Source organism: Podarcis liolepis (assembly GCF_965112155.1).
Source record: "Podarcis liolepis genome assembly, chromosome: 17".
NCBI lineage: Eukaryota > Metazoa > Chordata > Lepidosauria > Squamata > Lacertidae > Podarcis > Podarcis liolepis.
This window is the reverse complement of record NC_139571.1, coordinates 36,049,853-36,070,891: the sequence shown is the minus strand read 5'-3', so window position 1 is coordinate 36,070,891 and position 21,039 is coordinate 36,049,853. Positions and strand designations below refer to the sequence as shown.

The 21,039-nt window shown below is 47.1% G+C and overlaps 1 protein-coding gene across 2 annotated transcripts in view; it reads right to left on the bottom strand.

The window, feature by feature from the left end:
• PRAG1 (PEAK1 related, kinase-activating pseudokinase 1) overlaps positions 1-17,880 on the bottom strand; it is an 85,806-nt gene extending 67,926 nt beyond the window's left edge. Inside the window, exons 1-2 of one of the 2 annotated variants that reach the window (XM_083481662.1) lie at positions 17,457-17,880; positions 17,205-17,300 (exon numbers count right to left, since the gene is read on the bottom strand). The gene's annotated coding sequence lies outside the window, so the exon portion shown is untranslated. The other variant, XM_083481661.1, reaches the window with a different exon arrangement.
• Positions 17,881-21,039: the final 3,159 nt, after the last annotated feature.

Below are 21,039 nucleotides of genomic sequence, written 5' to 3'. Positions count from 1 at the left end.
TTCAAAGAATCGCCAAGCTGACCAGGAGCCAGATCTGGGCACTGGGGCAAAGACAGACCCTTGCTTTTACATACACATACCCCAGGGACAGTACTTGCTAAGAAATCCTTGGAGAATAGGTCTTTTGACTGAATGTGTAGATTTTGCTTTTGAAGGCTGTGGCGATGCCTGGAGAAGGGGACCACGGGCCTTGTGACACGGCCGATTAACAAATGGGCTTTGTCCTGTGTCGCTACCAGGACACCTGCAGCTGCGCCATCATGCCTCTCACAATAGGAGGGCTTTGTTAGAAGGCTGGTCTCCAAAGGATGGAGCAAAGGAGCGTAAAAAGGGAAAGTTTCCCCCCCCATTAAGTCACTGAGTCTCCCCCAAATAGAGCTGTGTCATATAAAAAACTCTTGTCTTCATGTGTTAACTTGGAAGGGCTGGAGGGCTGAATCATAAACAGATGAGCCTTTTTGTGCCGCGTTTTCCCTTTTTGAAAAGAACTGGCCATTTTGCAAATCCCAATTATTGTCATTTGCTTCAGACAGCATTCCTGATCGCAGCTGGCAAAAAGCCCACAAACAGAATGGCACGGGACTGGTGCCTAGGATAAAATACATCTTCAAAAATGAGGGGACAATGCTTCTTTTGTCTAGTGCTCAGCGACAATGGCAACCGGCTGCTTTCTGCTGCCGTTATTGGGTGTGTGTGATGCTCTGTGTAAATGTGCTTAGGTTGTAATGTGTTTTTACTTACATGTGTGTTTTAAATTTGTTGCTAGTGACTTGGAGCAATGGACAAGTTTGATACTATTTTTTAATCGTCGTGGTTTAGAAACCAAGATTCCAGAGTCCTCTAACAGAATTTAGCATAACATTTCATTATGTACCATTTAATATTTAATCATATTAAAGAAATTAATGTTGTGGTCCTGTGACCTTTTCTTGCAGGGGAGGCAAGAAGCTGCACTGAGTTCAATAGGACTTCCTTCCAGGTAAACATCAGATTGTCTTATTACAGTGTCTTGTCTGGGGCACCCCATGGCTTCACAATCTAGATTAACTTTCCTCAATGTGCTGGGCCTCGGGGTAAACACGAGCAACGCGGTCCAGGTCCGGTCCCAAATCCAAGGATTCCGCGAGGTGTCAATCCGACAGAGCCAAGGCAGGTCACAAGGCAGGAAACCAGGCTAGGTCAGGCACAGGGTCACAGGCAGGCTCCCGCAACCTGGGGCAGGGTCCAACAGCCTTTTATCTCTGTCGGGGTAATGGCCGGTCCTGATCCCCTGGTGACTCACCTCCCTGTCTTACCCAAAGGCGAGCACTCCTCCTGCGAGTACTCAGGTCTCTCCTTCTCTCAGACCTTAGCCTCTGCAGCTCAGGAGACGTCAGTGGGTTACTAGACCCAGAGGCCGCCTCAGCTTCTCCTGACCCAACTGGTAGTGGAGCAGCTGTAAGTGATTGCCCAGCCGAAGGCAACGAGGTAATCCCCGCATCTGGAGCCAGGGCAGGCTCAGGCCCCTGACTCGGCCCAGCTGGTGCATGTTGCAGGGGAACCTGTGCAGACTGGGACTCTTCAGAATCAGGCCCCAGACTTGGTTCAGATGCTGCCTGAGGCAGAGGATCCAGTGCAGACTGAGACTCCTCTGGTTCCAAGTCTGAGCTCAAGTCCCAGGCCATCACACTCAACCTGGTGCCCACCAGACAGAGGTGCCAGCTTGCAAGGGCGATGGGTGTGTGTGACATCACGCGCATGATGTCAGGATGTTGGGAGGAGCTGGGGACGGAGCCGAACATGGAGGCCACGTGGCTTCAATGGCCGGCAGCTCTTCTTCCATCTCCTCCTGGCTTCACCACAAGAGGGAGGCTGCTTTGACCCTCCTTCCCTCTGGAGGAGGAGCAGAAGGAGCTGGCCACTGGAGCCATGTTCGGCTATGTGCTTTGCCTCTGAGCTTTTGGGGCATTGGGGACCCAACCCCCACCCCAAAAATATTGGGCTTGGCCCCCAGGAGCTGGAGTTTCTGCCACCAGATGTTTTGGACAACACGTCTCATCAGCCCCAAGTAGCATGGCTGTGCTTAGTGGGGCCGATAGGAGTTTTAGTCTAAAATATCTGGAGATCACTAGTGTGCTGGTCCCGGGGGCTTACCATGTGGTGAGGTCCGAGTCCAGTCTGAGGTCAAGGGTGCGGTATGGAGGCTGTCCATCAAAGCTGAAGCGGGGTCCAAGGCAGGGAGTCGGGTGATGTCAGGAACTCTGGCAGGAGAGCAGGTCAGGGTGCAGGCAGGAACAGGCTACCAACAACATTGCTCCCGCAACCTGGGACTGGGCTGGCTGGCTTTTATCTGCCCCGAGGCATAGGGGAGCCCCGGTCCACAGGTGACTCACCTCTCCTGGCCTGGAGGCGAGCACTCCTCCTGCGGGAACTTAGTTCCCTCCGCCTCTCTGCCCTGAGCCTCTGCAGCTCAGGAGAGGCTGGAGGGTTACCGGACCCAGAGGCAACCTCAGCTTCCTCTGACGGGGCTGAGAGTTGAGCACCTGCAGGCAATGGGTCCTCCATCACGTTAGAGACCAGAGAAGCTTCAGGTGGTGCCTGCACCTGAGGATCCAGCACAGGTGAGGACCCTTCAGGCTCAGGCCCCAGCCCCGGCTTAGCTGGTTCTGGAGGTGGGGACTCCTGTGCAGGCTGGGATTCCTCAGGTTCAGCCTCTGAGTCTGAATCCCAGGCCATCACAGCTAGGTTGGGAAAGGCTGGCCTTGGGCTGTATTCAAGTTACTACAGAGGCTGCTGGATTTCCTCCTGTGTTCTGGCTTCGCAAAGAGAGGAATCCTACCTTCTCGACTAGTAATCATTACACAGTAGGCCTGTTGAATAAATGGTTACTTAGGATGTGTGCACAGTTTACTTTTAAAGCACATTAGAAACACATTTCCCCCCTCAAAGAATTCTGGCCACTGCAATTTCCCCCGCACAGAATTACAATTCCAGGCAACCCTTAACAAACTATAGTGCCCAGAATTCTTTGAGGAAAATGGTGTGCTTTGAATACGTGCAAAAGGCATAGTGTATAGGCAGCTGTATGAGTTCAGACAATATTTTTGTCAGTACATGAAGGTAACTGAAGTTACAGGATCCAATTCTGGCATCATTGGCTGGTTTTATTTACTTTTGCGGATTAAGCATTCTTCCATTTATCCAGAACAAAGAACCATCAAGCACTTTTGTTGAGGACACATGACCACAGATGCACCAGAAATATTTTTTGGGTTTTTTTGTTCTTGGCCATCAACACCAAGACCAAGGGACAAGTATGTGTACCTACCTGGGTGGTGCTGATTATTTCAACAAAGATCTCTTTATCCGAGCGAGATTACTATAACCTGTCAGCAACAGAGGTTTGGCTTGTCAGATAAGCACTTCTGTGCCTCTTTGTGACATTGGTGCCACATTCTGGATCCTAATTACTTCCACTGCAAAGGCAAAGTACTAGACAACAATTTACTCTCCGGTAGAAGGGACGTGGGTGACGCTGTGGGTTAAACCACAGAGCCTAGGACTTGCCGATCAGAAGGTTGGCGGTTCAAATTCCCGCGACGGGGTGAGCTCCCGTTGCTCGGTTCCTGCTCCTGCCAACCTAGCAGTTCAAAAGCACGTCAAAGTGCAAGTAGATAAATAGGTACCGCTCTGGCGGGAAGGTAAACAGTGTTTCCGTGCGCTGCTCTGGTTTCGCCAGAAGCAGTTTAGTCATGCTGGCCACATGACCCAGAAGATGTACGCTGGCTCCCTCGGCCAATAAAGCGAGATGAGCGCTGCAACCCCAGAGTTGGCCATGATTAGACCTAATGGTCAGGGGTCCCTTTACCCGTCACCTAGCCAACTTAGGATTTTCAGTGAACATTTAGAAAAATACTTACTTACATGTAAAATCGGATATTCAACATGAGAATTTTGTGGACCTCTCAAAAAGCAGAATTTAAGACTCCTAAATTGTGGGGCGGTAGCAGTGGATGAGATTGTTGATCATAGCTGGGTGCTTAACTCTGTGAAAATCTGCAAAAGAGAATGCTGTAAGAGTAGCAGATTTCTCTGGTCCTCCTAAGGTCAGATGAATACACACTGTTTCCAAAGGCGAAGCAGAACAGAACATTTTAAACTACCAGGACATACAATATCTAAAACTAATACTGTATAATAATTCAAGATAATCCTTGTAAGATCATACCAAGAATCCATCTAGTCCATCATTTTCAGTTTCCAGCCGTGCTCTGACAGATATCTTGGGCAGTTTGTAACAAGGATATGAAGGCAAAGGTTATCCTCTGCTTGCCCCATGTGATTTTTAGAAGTACAGGGCTTTTGAACTTAGGATGTACAGATCAGTCTGTTTTCAGTCTGTGCCACATAAGTCCATTTGGTGATATTTTTGCATTAAGAACAAATGGCAGATTAATGGACCATATGGAAAATTGTATTTAACTACATGCTTAAATATGTATTTTATCACAAAATATGTACTTAAATACTATTTTATGTTTCCGTGTATGCATTTCTAAATCTGTTTTATCCTAAAACGCACATTTTAGTGCATTTTGGTACATCTTTCAGCTGAGAACTGTATTGCAAAATTTGCAGAAGAGCAAAATTCTAAGCCTAATTGCATTCCAGCCCATGTATAAATCTGGAAGGTGCTATATCAGGTTGCGTCTCTTTAAAATGTGGACCTAAGAAAATTCTCCTCCATCTGTATTCTGAACACAGATGTTCCCTTCAGCTCTCAAGGCTTATAACTGCAGATACATTTATCCCCCATTAATTTGTCTAATCCCTTTAAAACGGCGTCTAAACTAGAAGCCGTCACCAACTTACTAATGAATTCCAGAAGTTCATTACGAATTGCATGAACCAATGCGTACGGTGCAGCCTCCTAATTAGATGTTGTAAATATTTCCACAAAATAGGGTGGTATCTCCTCCTCACATCTGCCATCGCATCCATGTGTGGCTGGACTTGTCCTTAGGGGGCGAACATGCAGGGCACTGAAAAGGCCTGTTGGAACTCTGTGTGATCAGATCCTAGCCCGGATAATACCCACTGTGGCTCTACGTCGCAGTGGAAGATTTTGTACTGAAAGCTGTCTTTCCAGTAAGCTTATCTTACTGTTCCTTCTTTTTGGGGAACTCCCTGTTAAGCTTTGAAGGAACCTCAGGATTCCCCAAACTCATTTTAAGGACCACTGTTGCTGAGGTAGAACTGTATATCTGTTTCCAGGGCAAAGCCGTATGTTACTTGTATATTGTTATTGATTTTTTTTGGGGGGGGGAGAAACTCTCCTAAACCCTACAAATTAATAAATGGTAGGATTTTGATTGTTTGGGGTGTGAAGGGAGAAATACAGGCTGCAGAGGAATTCCTGGACTAGCCTATGTAAAATGACCTGGCCAAGCTAGGACCATTAAGAAACAAGACAAGGTGAGCCATTGGCAATGCAAGAGAACTATTCTTCCCCCATGCCCCAAGGTGTGAACAGAGACAGGGGAATTGGAAGGTTGCCCAGGGTAATTGGGTGTGGACAGGAAAAGAGAGTTTTTGAGCAAGGTGTTCTGGGAGGAAGAAGAAAGACTGGGAGCCATCTTGGTCAGGCTGGCTGAAGGCAGGCTGGGAGAGTCCATGGCTGCACTGCTGTGGGGGAGAAAGCCCCTCTTGAAATTACCATGCTGTAAGATCTGGACTCCCTCCATGCAGACTGAAGGTGTAAATGGGTAAATAAACCACATTTCTTAAAGCTACAACAGTCTCCGCTGTGTCTCAGTTCTCCAAAGGAACACAGACCTTGGGTGAGTGCCTGGAACCCCATGGGCTCTTGTTACCGCTCAGCAGAGAGAGGGGGAGGCACCTTTTGTAACAATATTAATATATGGATGATGTCGAGACTATGAACAGACCTCACTGCTGGTAAAAATACTGTGGCAGCAGCTGTATGGAAGCAGGAACTATGTCAATATTGAGTCATCTCATGCCACGCTGCTCCTAATTTAAGGAGACATCAACTGCTCTTGGCTTCTTCCTTCTGTATTAGAGCTTTGGAAATAGGAGGCACATCTCTCAGTATATAAATTAAGGGATGCTGGAGCCTTGAAAACAGAGGCACAGCTTTTCAAAGGGAAACCTATTATTTTTCTCTGCTCCATCCTTCTTCTGTGTCATCTGGGACCTTTCGCGCAAGGGCACCGCTCTGTTTATTTACATTTATGTTTAGATTTGCATCCTGCCTTTCCACAAAAGAGTCCTGTGGGTGGCTCACAACATAATACTATACAGTAATGCAATCAGCATCAATCAAAATCAGAAACAGACGTGGCGAAGCAGAAGGGCTGTATGCAAGAGCATTGTTCTAGTAGCCTGGGAAAATAAACAAAATGTTTTTCCAGCTAATATAAATGAATCGGTTTTGTAGCTCTAGTATATCCTATTCATGTCATGGGGACCACCTCCACCAAGAAAAACTCAGTGGGTGGTGGGACCCAAAGAAGGGCCTGATCGCTCAATATCTGCAGTCATTCCCACCCCCCTTGTTCCTGATATACGTATATATATTTATTTTGTTTTATTGACCCTTCTAGAAGCCTGAGACAGAGTCCAATTCAGATGATTGCTCTCATGCCATACTGAAAACCACATTGGATCTGAACACATGTTCAGATTTAGCACTTTTACCATGAGGTCTAGAAAGTCACTTGTACCATTAAACCTGTCATTCTCTGTATTTTAAGAAGTACGTAGGAACTGACATTATTATGTCAGCAAATGCTGACCTGAATCATAAGGAAGGTAGAGAATAGGAGATGTAGTTATATCAAGAAGATCCCCTCTATTCTTCTTCCCTGCTGGGGGAGCGGGGTGCCATTTTGAGATTCACCTCAGGTGCCAAAATGTTTTGGGCCAGCCCTGTGTGAGTTATCTCTGAAACTACTGCCACCCTTTGACGTTTGTGGCCTGACAGCCCAATCCTCAGAAGCAAGCTTTATTAAGTTCAAAGAGACTTGCTCCCAAGAAAGTTGCGGAGCCTCACTGTGCACTAACGCCTATTTTTGCGCAGCTGAAATTTTCAGCATTCTTGCATTTATTTTTAAATGTACATCATCAAAGAAGGGAAGAAAACTGGTGCGGACGAGACGAGGAATGTAACCTCTTTCTTACTTGCGTGAGAAAGAAAAGTAGCTGCACAGATGAAGGAGATTCACAGGCAGAATCTTAATTCTCCCAAGTGAAAATGAATGGGTAAGGACTTGTTCAGTCTCTTGAAGAACTGAATCCGTTTTGATTGCTTCAAATGAAGCTACAGGCCACATCAAAGTATTTTTGTATACTCTGCCCCCCCCCGCCCCCGTGTTACATCAAGTCCCAGGTAGTAAAGCACTACTTGCCAAAAGGAACATTTGCAAGATGAGCGAATGACAAACAGGAGCTGTTAATCCAATTATATAAACAGTATTTATCACTCAAGCAACTGGCAATTTGAAACTTGCAGTGGGTAGAAATATGCTGAGCTGGGAATCGTGACCTTGAAAACACACACGCACACACACACACAAATCCTGGAGAGAAGATGGTCCTTTGGAGACCTGTAACTTCACTCAAAAGGTACAGACCTCAACTACACACAATGTCAGTGCACAGTACAATGTTTTAAATTTTACACTTAGGCCTCGGAGAACTCTAAAATGACTATTTTGTATTGGGAGGTTTGTGAGACTGTTATATTTAGTCGTGTCCGTCTCTTCGTGACCCCATGGACCAGAGCATGCCAGGCACTCCTGTCTTCCACTGCCTCCCGCACTTTGGTCAAACTCATGCTGGTAGCTTCGAGAACACTGTCCGACCATCTCATCCTCTGTCGTCCCCTTCTCCTTGTGCCCTCCATCTTTCCCAACATCAGGGTCTTTTCCAGGGAGTCTTCTCTTCTCATGAGGTGGCCAAAGTATTGGAGCCTCAGCTTCAGGATCTGTCCTTCCAGTGAACACTCAGGGCTGATTTCCTTAAGAATGGAGAGGTTTGATCTTCTTGCAGTCCATGGGACTCTCAAGAGTCTCCTCCAGCACCATAATTCAAAAGCATCCATTCTTCGGCGATCAGCCTTCTTTATGGTCCAGCTCTCACTTCCATACATCACTACTGGGAAAACCATAGCTTTTACTATACGGACCTTTGTTGGCAAGGTGATGTCTCTACTTTTTAAGATGCTGTCTAGGTTTGTCATTGTTTTCTCCCAAGAAGCAGGCGTCTTTTAATTTCGTGGCTGCTGTCACCATCTGCAGTGATCATGGAGCCCAAGAAAGTAAAATCTCTCACTGCCTCCATTCCCCCCCTTTTTTTTGCTTTATATGCACATCCAAAATACAGATTCCTCACTTCCTGTGGCCTCTGTATCATCTCAACACCAAAGGATGAAGGAAATGTAATGAGTGGGTTGGAATGATCAGACAGGATCCTCCTGGTGAGAAAATGTATTTAGGAAATTCCACAGGCTGGGACCAGCTTGACATTCAGTAGGAATGGCAGCTAGCGCTATGTAACCACTATTCCTTCTGAAGATATGCTAACAACCTCAGCAACTCGGCACAGCAGGGCTGCTCATTAGCTACTTGAGCAAAAGGAGAGATTTGTAAATGGCTAAACAAAGACGTAAACACAAGGTGGTGGTAGCTCTCAGCTGTAACAACAACAAAGAGGCTTTCCCTTGTATAAACAAGCAAAGCAACCCCCTTCCCTGTTGTGTGAGAGAAGTCTTAATTCATAGGTATAACACTGGGGTAACCACTGAAAAATAAGTAACCATTTGAGTACTGTCTGAGGTAACCGTGGCACGATTATGTATGCTTCACCCACAGTGGCCAATCTGTCATGAAAGAGCATGTACAATTTTATTTAGCACCTATGGTTCACATCATGAGCACACAAGCATGTGGGTTTCCAGAAGAAGAAGAAGAAGAAGAAGAAGAGTTTGGATTTGATATCCCGCCTTTCACTCCCTTTAAGGAGTCTCAAAGCGGCTAACATTCTCCTTTCCCTTCCTCCCCCACAACAAACACTCTGTGAGGTGAGTGGGGCTGAGAGACTTCACAGAAGTGTGACTGGCCCAAGGTCACCCAGCAGCTGCATGTGGAGGAGCGGAGACACGAACCCGGTTCCCCAGATTACGTGACTACCGCTCTTAACCACTACACCACACTGGCTCTCAGTGGTGATGGTCACGACTTTGTTCTCCTCTCTGACCATTTTGCTCACCTGCAGTGGCGAAGCTGCATGCTCCGCTACCGGGGGCGGAGAGCAGACGGGGGCGTGGCTGGTGCCCCCAGTGGGCATGGTGTGCGCCCCCGGGGGCGTGACACACACCTGGGGGCGTGGCCCGCCACCCGAGGGCGTGGCACGTGTTCTGGGGGCGTGGTGCACTGACTGTGGGTGTGGCACCCTACTGGAATAGTGGTGCCGGGGGTGGTCCACTCCCTCTGCACTCCTGTTCCTCCGCCAGTGCTGTGAGAAACCATGGTTTGGTTTAGTGTGTCATCCAGATCCAGGCTCGTGCTTCAGCTGGCTCCAAAATAAGGAGCTGTAACCAAGATTTAAGGTCTGTATAATTAAAGCTATGGTTTTCCCAGTAGTGATGTATGGAAGTGAGAGCTGGACCATAAGGAAGGCTGATTGCCAAAGAATTGATGCTTTTGAATTCTGGTGCTGGAGGAGACTCTTGAGAGTCCCATGGACTGCAAGAAGATCAAACCTCTCCATTCTGAAGGAAATCAGCCCTGAGTGCTCACTGGAAGGACAGATCCTGAAGCTGAGGCTCCAATACCTTGGCCACCTCATGAGAAGAGAAGACTCCCTGGAAAAGACCCTGGTGTTGGGAAAGATGGAGGGCACAAGGAGAAGGGGACAACAGGGGACAAGATGGTTTGATAGTGTTCTCGAAGCTACCAGTATGAGTTTGACCAAACTGTGGGAGGCAGTGGAAGACAGGAGTGCCTGGCGTGCTCTGGTCCATGGGGTCACGAAGAGTTGGACACGACTAAATGACTAAACAACAACAATCCAAGGTTTGCCCCTGTGAGCAGACCTGAGGTAATCCAAGTTATTCATGATCTATCATTTCACCCTCAACCTGCATTTACAAGAGAGATACAAAGTGAATTGTTATGGATTACTTCATTCTGGCTCCCACTTTTCCACATAAATGCGCTCAAAGAAGTGTGTGATACATGCAAAAGAAAAAGCTAAAAAATTCAAAAGTGTACAGAGCAGCTCTTTTTGATCAGATCCCCAAGAAAGTACCAGTGATTCAAAATTATTACTCCTCTCCACTAACTACATTGTAATGGAATTTTGTGGTAGGGAAGGAACACTTTCACACCATGCATTGAAAGCACTGTGATACAACTGTAAACAGCAATGAATTCTGGGAGATGTATTTTTTTAAGGGTGCTGCGTATAGTTTGGAGGCCCCCTATTCCCCCTACAGCGCTTCAATTTCCAGATAAGTTTAACACCAATCCCTTTGCATGGGGAACTCTGAGAATTGTAGCCCTGTGAGGGGAATGGGGGATCTCCTAACAACTTTAAGAGCAAAAGAAGCACCAAGAAAAGGAGCCAAGATGTTCCTCTCTACATGGCTCTCCATGATGGGAGTGGTGGTGGGAATAGGCATCTGAAGAGAGCTAGGGAGGAAGCAGAACGGGCAGGAAGGAGCGTGGCACATGGCCAGGAGCAGTAGTAGGCTGAAGTTCACATATTGATTTCAAATAGCTAACCAGATCTTGGACTACAGTCCTCTGTTTTGTCTTTCTGAGGACAGAGGAATTAGCACAGAGATGCTATTCAGGACGCGGCTTCAAGATTACCCAGCCGGCATTTCTATACACTGGAATTTCTGTTCAAGAGACATTTCCTTCCCTCCCCAACACACATTCCATTCCATGTGATGCTCCTTAGAAGCGCTTTTTGATTAGACTTTGCTGGTAAAAAATTCATGTGGTCTGCTGCACAGGTGGGTATAGGAGAACATGGGTGCTTTTTATATCCAGTTGGCTTGTCTTCTTTGAAGAACACATCGCTGCTGCCTTAAGACTTTTTTTTTAAAGCACACAGCACAAAGACTTCAAAGAGAATATTTCCTCTTGATTCTCTTCGCTGTGGGGCAGTCAAATGCAAGAAACACACACACACAAATTCTCTCTCTCTCTGATTGTGGCAGCTGACAGGAAGGACAAAAGCAGTTGTTTTCATCAAAATTCTTAGTCACACCATTCACATCATGACCCTAAGCTGGTTTGAAAGAGAGAAGCAAACAAGCTTTTCATATAGCGAACAGGCCTTCTGAAATAACCTCACCTATATCTAAGGAATATCTTGAAGCTGGTAGGAGTGGGTAGGACCCTGTATGTGTGTATCCATTACTGACTTTTCCTTTAAAAATAGAATAAAAAATGAACCTAGAAGTATGTTTGTTCTTATATAATTGAGATAGTTTTCTTCTTTGGCGATCACTCGTAGCCAAGTAAGATTGTCTTCCATGAACACGGTCTTAACAGTGAGTCCGTAAGTGACTGTGGAAGTCAATTCTGGATCCACACGTCCTTCCACAGTGGGGACATGGGTTTCCAGGTGGGAGTTGATCATGGTGATGGCTTGCCAAACGTGCCTTCCTCTTAGCACGTTTCTCGTTTTCGTCCTGCGTTCTAGTGTCTTCAAAGTCCATGCTGGCCTTATTTGGTAGCTGTGGTGGGCTGCAGCAGTGCTCTGATGAGTGAGCTGTTATTTTAATTTCCCAGACCCCACTGGGGGGCTGTCATTTTAGCTTTTCACAGTACAAAGTTCCACAAGGGCATTGTAGGAAACTCAAGATGTCACAGGTACTAGCCAATCAGGTGCTCGTGACTCCTTCATGGCCACCTTGTGCATAGCCAAGGAGGAGTGGTGGAGACCACCTCCCCACCCTGACCCTTCCAGGGAGGAAGAAGAGGAAGACAGTATAGATTTACAACAGTGGTTTGTGGGAGGTCATAGCTCATAGGCAGATGAGAGGAAAAGTTGGGAAATAATGGGAGAGGAGGAGCAGGCAGAGCTGGAGCAGCAGCTGGCTGCCACGTTGTCACTAGAAAGCATTCCAGACCCATTTCCCAGAACCTGGCGAGCCTTAAAAGTAGGAGAGCAAATGGCCACTCCATACACTCCCATGCACACACACATAGAACACACAGGCAGACGGACAGACAAACACACACACACACACACACACACGCAGAGGCAGGCAACCTCCCTCAGCCTTAGTTGATCTGTGCAAATCAGTCAAGGAAGTTATCGCTCTCAATCTCTGCTCATTAAGTGATCAATCTGATGAAGGAGTCATCTGCCTCTCTCCATCAGGGTGCTGTCCTCTGCCTATACCGTGGTACTGTACCTCGGGTTAAGAACTTAATTTGTTCTGGAGGTCCTTTCTTAACCAGAAACTGTTTTTAACCTGAGGTACCACTTTAGCTAATGGGGCCTCCCGCTGCTGCCGTGCGATTTCTGTTCTCACCCTGAAGCAAAGTTCTTAACCCGAGGTACTATGTCTGGGTTAGCGGAGTCTGTAACCTGAAGCGCCTGTAACCCAAGGTACCACTGTATCAGCACTGTGTCATTTTTCTTTCTTTCTTGACCCCACTACCAAAGTGATTAGGGTCTTGGAGGGCCAGATAAATATGTTTGGGGAACAGATCCAGGGGTCAGCAAACTTTTTCAGCAGGGGGCCGGTCCACTGTCCCTCAGACTTGGGGGGGGGGCAGACTATATTTTGAGAGGGGGAAACGAACGAATTCCTATGCCCCACAAATAACCCAGAGATGCATTTTAAATAAAAGCACACATTCTACTGATGTAAAAACACGCTGATTCCCGTCCCGGGGCTGGATTTAGAAGGCGATTGGGCTGGATCTGGCCCCTGGGCCTTAGTTTGCCTACCCATGGATGGCACTCTCAAACTGGGGGTTAGCCTTGTACGAAGCATTATGTACCCATAATAAAATGCAATGCAATGCAATGCAATGCAATAAATAAAATAAAATAAAATACACACTCTCTCTCATCTCTGTGTTCCAGGACATAAAGAATATAACTGAGACAGTCCTTACCAAGACTCCAGAGACTACACAATAAATGTTAGCTTCCCTTTTCCTTTGTAAAAGATTGCAGATAACAACTTCCCCCAGAGAAAAATGTTGGCATAGCCTGTCTAGGTTTGAAATAAGATGGTTCCCTCTGCTCACATCAAAATACACTGATTGCTGTGAGTGTTGTGGGCTGAAGGCTGTGCAGGGAGATATCTGATGGCTGAAGTGTTGTGATTTAGGGCAGCACAGTTGTCCAATTTGGAAATGCATTCCACATTAAAGCAATCTGCACTGCCCTCCATGGATTTCAGCTGCCTACAAACACAGCATTTTATTTTAGAATCAATGGAGACCGAGTATTTTCCCACACAGTCCATATACAGTGGTTCCTCGGGTTAAGAACTTAATTCGTTCTGGAGGTCCGTTCTTAACCTGAAACTGTTCTTAACCTGAGGTACCACTTTAACTAATGGGGCCTCCCACCGCGGCCGCGCAATTTCCGTTCTCATCCTGAAGCAAAGTTCTTAACCCAAGGTACTATTTCTGGGTTAGCGGAGTCTGTAACCTGAAGCACCTGTAACCTGAAGCGTCTGTAACCCGAGGTACCACTGCACAATCTAGATCTATCGCATATATATTTTTGGCCCTGAAAAGTACTTCTTGAGAAACTGATTTCATTCAAGAAATAAAAGCTCGTGGGAGGAGGTTGATTCTGCAGTGTGTCCATTTGAAAACGGATGGAAGCAGGCGTAGGCAGTCCTGGCAGTGGTGTGTGTGTGTGTGTGGCACACTACACACCATCAGGCAGAATGGAAAAAGGTGCCAAAAGATACATTAGATCTACCTCTCCAAAGGTGGAGAAAGAGCTCTGACCTGAGAGAGAAAGAGAGAGAAGACTGGATCCTCCTGCAACACTAGCATGGAAATTATATAGTGCCTGGAGTGTTGAGCTTAGATCAAGACACAGCGGGTTCAAATTCCACAAAGCCCACTATGCAACCTTGGGCTTCTCGAAGCCTAACTTACCGTATTTTTTGCTCTATAAGACTTGTACTTGAATTGTGCTCGGAAACGTACTGGGAGCATTGCCTCCATTCTTTTCCTGTAGCACATTGAGAAGAAAGCACCACACCTGAGTACAATCGTGGCTCTTTCATTTGCTTACAAGCTGGCTTGGGGGGAAAAAAGATTTCTGTTTTCACAGCAAACAAAGAATAGGAGCCAGCTGATTGCCAAAACAGATAAAGGGTTAGTGTCGTAAACTTTATGAATGCTGACCCTCAGGGTTCTGTGGCTTCAGTGGCAAATGGTGGGGCCTGGAGAGAAGCATATCTGATAATACAACACCCACACACCCAAACACCCTAGGAACGTTAACAGGCACACTTTAACGAGGCGTGTTCTTCCTGTTACTAATGATCCCATTTGTTCCCAGAAGATTGCCTCTCTGGTTCTTCTAACCCAGTGGGCCCAGCAGACTTTTGGGCAAGAATGCCGCAGGAGGAGACATAGCCGGCCGTGGGCAGGCAGGAATCTTAATCTCAGCAACTGTTTCGTGGGGGCAAGGCCTGACACTCCTGTGAAGATCCAGTTTTGCTAATACAGTGGTACCTCTGGATGCGAATGGGATCCGTTCCAGAGCCCCGTTCGCATCCTGAGTAAAACGTAAGACGCGACTGCGCATCTGCGCTTGTGTGGGTCGCGTTTTGTCGCTTCCGCGCATGCGCGTGACGTCCTTTTGAGTGTCTGCGCATGTGCGAGCGGCGAAACCCGGAAGTAACGCGCTCTGTTGCTTCCGAGTCGCCGCAGAGCATAACTTGAAAACGCTCAACCTGAAGCACATCTAACCCAAGGTATGACTGTAAAGAGTTAACTGCAGCTTGCTAAGTGTGATTTACTGCTGGCTCGGTCAGTGCACAGGGGGAGGCGAGGGTGGAAAGTCCAGCTGCCCAAGTGGAAGCCCTTTTGCATACCCTCCAACATTTCTCCAATGAAAACAGGGACATCCTATTCCATACCCTCCAACATTTCTGTGATGGAAATTTTGTTGTTTAGTCGTGTCCGACTCTTCGTGACCCCATGGACCAGAGCACGCCAGGCACTCCTGTCTTCCTGATGGAAATAGGGATGTCCTAAGAAAAAGTGGGGATGCGGGTGGCGCTGTGGGTAAAACCTCAGTGCCTAGGACTTGCCGATCATAAGGTCAGCGGTTCGAATCCCCGCAGCGGGGTGAGCTCCCGTTGTTCAGTCCCAGCTCCTGCCCACCTAGCAGTTTGAAAGCACCCCTAAGTGGCGGCTCGTATTTCAAAACAGAGGCTGCAGTCTTCAACAGTCCCTTTCTTGGGAGTAGGCTCCAGTGAAGATGGTGGGACTTCCTTCAGCATGAAAACACACCTAGGATTGGGCTGCAAACATTGTCTGACTACCACACACAAACATACCACAGGCTGAAGCTGCTACAAGCCGGCAAGAGCAGATTAAAGGGATGAGGGCAGGAACTTCAAGAATGAGAAAAATTTAACTGGGAGCCAGCCTTGATGGAAATAGCCTTCGTGGATATTGATAATAATGGCTAGAAAGTGACAGGTCACATTCTGCCCATTAATCCCTTTCAAACTGCAGCATTCGCCCCTAACCAAGGCTTTTCTTAAGGCATCGACTGTGGGAGAATGGTTGTTTGCGTAAGGCACAGAATAGTCTACTCACTACTTTATCAGAAACATTCTTAAGAGCTTTAATTAAATACGATAAGGCCAGAGGAAAAGCAAACACTTCCAGCCTACGTGTTTCCTAACAAAGGGGGGGGGGAATAACGATAATGTGAGACCTCATGAGGGGAAATTCTCTCTGTGTTATTATTCACTGGAGGCAATATAGAGAAGAAACAAATATCCCCGTTGTTTGGTTGCTCAAATTAGTGTTGGGGTCTGTGTGTGTAAAAATGTCACCATAATCTCCAGGTGTGCTGTTAATAATTATTGTTTATAATTCTTATTGCTCCTTTAAAGGGGTGATACCCTCAATACCGGGACGTGGGTGGAGCTGTGGGTTAAACCACAGAGCCTAGGACTTGCCTATCAGAAGGTCGGCGGTTCAAATCCCCATGATGGGGTGAGCTCCCGTTGCTCGGTCCCTGCTCCTGCCAACCTAGCAGTTCGAAAGCACGTCAAAGTGCAAGTAGATAAATAGGTAAATGGCGTTTCTGTGTGCTGCTCTGGTTCGCCAGAAGTGGCTTAGTCATGCCGGCTCCCTCGGCCAATAAAGCGAGATGAGCGCCGCAACCCCAGAGTTGGTCACGACTGGACCTAATGGTCAGGGGTCCCTTTACCTTTACCTTTACCCTGAATACCACATGGCAGGAATTCTATATTTGCTGTGTTGATGCAGTGGGAAGACTTGGGATTCCTTTCATGAATTTCCTCACCAAGCATGACGGCTGCTGCCATCACCTCTGTCATTCCCACATAAGCCTGGAAACGTGTACAGCAGCCTTGGTTAACCAGATGTCCTTCAGGTGTTTTGGACTACAACTCCCATCAGCCTCAGCCAGCATTGCAACTCCCATCAGCCACAGCCAACACACAGGTAGTATGAAAACGCCTAAAGCCAAGAGACACCCCCGAGCTGGATGTACATGCGCCTGCGTATTTTATAATGCGCATATCACAGAGAGGTGATAAAAACGGCACCTCAGATTGGCTTCTCCTGCCCCCTCCATTGCTGTTGTTGGAATGTGCACCCAGCGACACAGAAAATTTATCTTATGAATGTTCTCACTTCATGCCTCTGGCTGCTAATGGCCACTTACCCAGTCTCTGGGTGTGCGGTGGTTGCAGCCTGTCATGGCAGAACCCGAACTCAGGGAAGCAATGCTAGGCTAGGCACCAGTCATTGGTAAATCCTCAGGCCGGACGTCTGGAATGGTGGGGAGACCCTCATGCCTCTTCATAAGCCTGACCCATCTTTGCCTCTCGGCTTCCTTCCAACTCTATGTTTCTATGATTCTTCTCCTGCTTCAGTTCCTGATTCTGGGATGCTCTCTGCCACAGAGTCTCCCCGCTCACTAAGCCCTGTTACCTCTCCAGCTTCTGACTCCTCCTCCTGCCGGTCTTCTCCCTCTGACCACTCCCCTCTGACTCTGCAGACCGTTTTGCAAAGGGGAGCCGAAGAACCCTGAAAATGACAAGAGGAGGCATCTGGAAATACAAGAATCCTCATAGACTCTAGAGCTGGAAGGCTGATAAGCGATCTTTTGCAACCTGTCACTCCCCCACACCCAACATTTAGATTAATATAAACGCACTGCTGTGAAACATTAACCCAAATTACCTTAATAAATCACAGAACAATGTCTGAAGCTTGACTCAGCCAGGCAGTCTTCAGCTCAGGGTATTTGACTTGAACTTTGCAGGGTTACATTCCTATTGCTGGTTGTGTAGAAGTGTCAGTGGTGCTATTTGTAAGGTGCAGAGGAGGATAAATGCAGCTTTTAATACTTTCCAATAGGCGCATCTGACTAGATATACAGGGGTAAAAAAAAACCCCACACCAGCTGAAATGTCTCCTACAAAATAATTAAAATAGTATTTGTCATACTACTTTAGCATTTTTTTAGTATTCTAGTAGTATTTTTTCATCATACTTTGGATAGCAGAAGCACATTTTTCTGAAATAAAATTGGAAGCACACTTAGCTTTTACACTCAAAAGGTTTACTCCATGTCATTCTCTGAGTGGAGCCCATCTGTTATATTTCTCCATGAGTCACTATAGACATGCATCCTGAATGGAAGGAGAGAATCTGTGAAATATTGTGACTCACTTGCTTCCTGTTGCCTCTTTTTCTTCTTCTGTAATTGCAGTGATTCCTGCTGCCTATTAGCACTGGCGGAGGAAGGGGTGTATGGCGGGTGCAGCACCACCCCCCTGGGATGCTAGCCCCGCCGTGCAGGTGGCTAGCCCTGCCCCTGGGTGCACAACATATGCGCCAGTCTGGGTGCCAGAGCAGCGCCTCTGCCTATTAGGACTTGTAGGACAGAAGACTTGGAGACCAACAGTAGGTGGCGCTAGAGCCCCAAACAGGCAAAGCCAAACAAGGACTTCTTGCACCTTCCTGATCATTTGTGCTGCTGATGCTATTGGGGAAGTCAACTGGATCCCACATTCAATACCGTTCGCACCTGCAAACATTTTCGGGTGGTCCCACGGATTCACTTCTATGTCCTCCAGAAAAGTGCAGGGAGTCTGTGGATTTGGTCCTAAGGTCTTAAGAGAGATAGGATGCTAGGGGCATGGAGTTACATAGATTCTGCTCCCAATTAATTTGTGGAATTGGGCTTTTGTCATTGTAGATGAAAGCAGCAGCCTCCTGAATTAGCAGAAGAATTTATCCCTTTGCCACCTCTGTAGCTTCTTCTCTAGTTATTCCCTTGGTGCACGAATCAGAGGCGAATTTAGGGCAGCGCAACTATGACATAGAGCACATACTGAACACAAGACAAGAGGTGTGAGAAACACTGGATTTTGGCCTTGCAGGGGGCGCCGCTGAAATCTGAAAGACCCAAGTCCACCCTGCATGAACTGACGAAGCTAGCAACCAGAAAATTGCAATTGTACGAGCCTGATCCTCTCCCTGACTCCCTCGAGGACATCTTGTGAACCAGACGATGCCATCGTGACTAATTCCTGCCTGAAGTGAAGCATACCTTTTCGAATCCCAGCTGGTGACAGCTATGCTTGCAAAACTGAATACCAACTAATCGCTTTGTAAATCACCGAGGGTAACGATAAAATATTTTTCAAAGCTGGATTTGTCTAGCAGAGGTCTTGTTTTGTTCTAGCCTTTCTTATCTAATTCTCCAGGGCAGTCTGCTACAAGTATGTGCTTTGCTCCTCGTTTCATCAAACGGCATGGTTCTTTCAGAATTTGCCTCAGCTGCTAATTTTGTTGACTGCATGTTGCAGCTTGGTGGGACTTTCTTGTAATGCCACTGAGGTAAACCGGCAAGTCCTGACCAGCTTAGTATCAGTGATATTAACATGCCTCAGACGCCACTCTCTCACAATGGGCAAGATCCAGCCGGCATTAAACAATTATAAGATTGCTGCCCAATGAAATTTCAGCACAGCACATCATGGTGTTGTGGTTAAAGCGTTGGACTCGAAGCAACGAGATCTAGGTTCAAATCCCACTCGGCTATGAAGCCCACTAAGTGATCTTGGTCCAATCTCTCAATATAATTTTCCTCACAGGCTTGTTGTGAGGAAAAATTGCATGGTGGAAGAATTACATATGCCACCTTGAGTTATTTGTGCCAGTGTGGTGTAGTGGTTAAGAGCGGTAGTCTCGTAATCTGGGGAACCGGGTTCGCGTCTCCGCTCCTCCACATGCAGCTGCTGGGTGACCTTGGGCCAGTCACACTTCTCTGAAGTCTCTCAGCCTCACTCACCTCACAGAGTGTTTGTTGTGGGGGAGGAAGGGAAAGGAGAATGTTAGCCGCTTTGAGACTCCTTAGGGTAGTGATAAAGCGGGATATCAAATCCGAACTCCTCCTCCTCCTCCTCCTCCTCCTCCTCTTCTTCTTCTTCTTCTTCTTTGGAGGAAAGGCAGTGTAATTAATAACTAAATAAGTGTAATAGTTGAGAATACAGTGGTACCTCAGGTTACAGACGCTTCAGGTTACAGACTCTGCTAACCCAGAAATAGTACCTTGGGTTAAGAACATTGCTTCAGAATGAGAACAGAAATTGTGCAGTGGCGGTGCAGCGGCGGCGGTGGGAGGCCCCATTAGCTAAAGTGTTGCTTCAGGTTAAGAACAGTTTCAGGTTAAGAACAGACCTCCAGAACGAATTAAGTTCTTAACCCAAGGTACTACTGTAAGCCCTACTGAATTATGTACAGTATACAAATGAATTGTGCAAAATAAGATAACACATAAAATGTTCATAATTGGTACAAGCTGCAGAATGTAGCTTTTCCTGTAGCAAAGTGATGGCTCTACAACTACAACTCCCATCCTCCATAACCATTGGCTGTGCTGTCTGGGGTTGATGGGAACTGGAGTAAAACAACCACTGGAGGTCCACACATTGACCATCCCTGTTGTACCAGAATATGGGATACATTGGGGCAGGATTTAGCATACCCAGAACTTGGCTGGATCATGCCTTGGGTACATTCACATTCACGCCTGTGCATGGAATCTGTGGAAATATTCACATCCATTTCAACTATGTGTCTGTAAGGATTGGCAGACATCTGTAATGTATTGAGTGACCTTCTTTTTGTATAGTTCCTTCTGCAAAGTCTGTTGCCCTGTATTCCCTGTATTATCAAGGAGGCATTTGATTCTGGCCAAACATATTGTTACAAAAGTTCCCCTCACCTCAAGAGTCTATGGGGTTCCAAGCACTCACCCAGGGTCTGTGGTCCTTTGGATTATTGAGACACATTGGAGACTGTCGTAGCTTTAAGAAGTAAGGTTTGTTCACCTATTTACACCTTCAGTCTGTATGGAGGGAGTCTAGCATGGTCATTTCAAGAGGGGCTTCTCCCCCAAGGCAGTGCAGCCAGCCTTCAGCCAGCCTGCCCAAGATGGATCCTAGCCTTCTTCTACCTTCTTCCCAGCAATCCTTGCTCAAGACTCCTGTGCTGGTCCCGGGGGTAAGGTACCTTGGGTGTAGCAGAGTCCACACGAAGAGGGGCAAGGTCCGAGGCAGAGAGCCGGGCGGGGAACAGGTACGCTGGAACAGGAGGCTGTGCAGGGAACAGGAACACCGGATGGTCGGGAACAGGAGGCCGAGCAGGGAACAGGAGTACCGGATAGTCAGGAACAGGAAGCCGAGCAGGGAACAGGAGTACCGGATAGTCAGGAACAGGAGGCCGAGCAGGGATCAGGAACACAGGAAGGTCC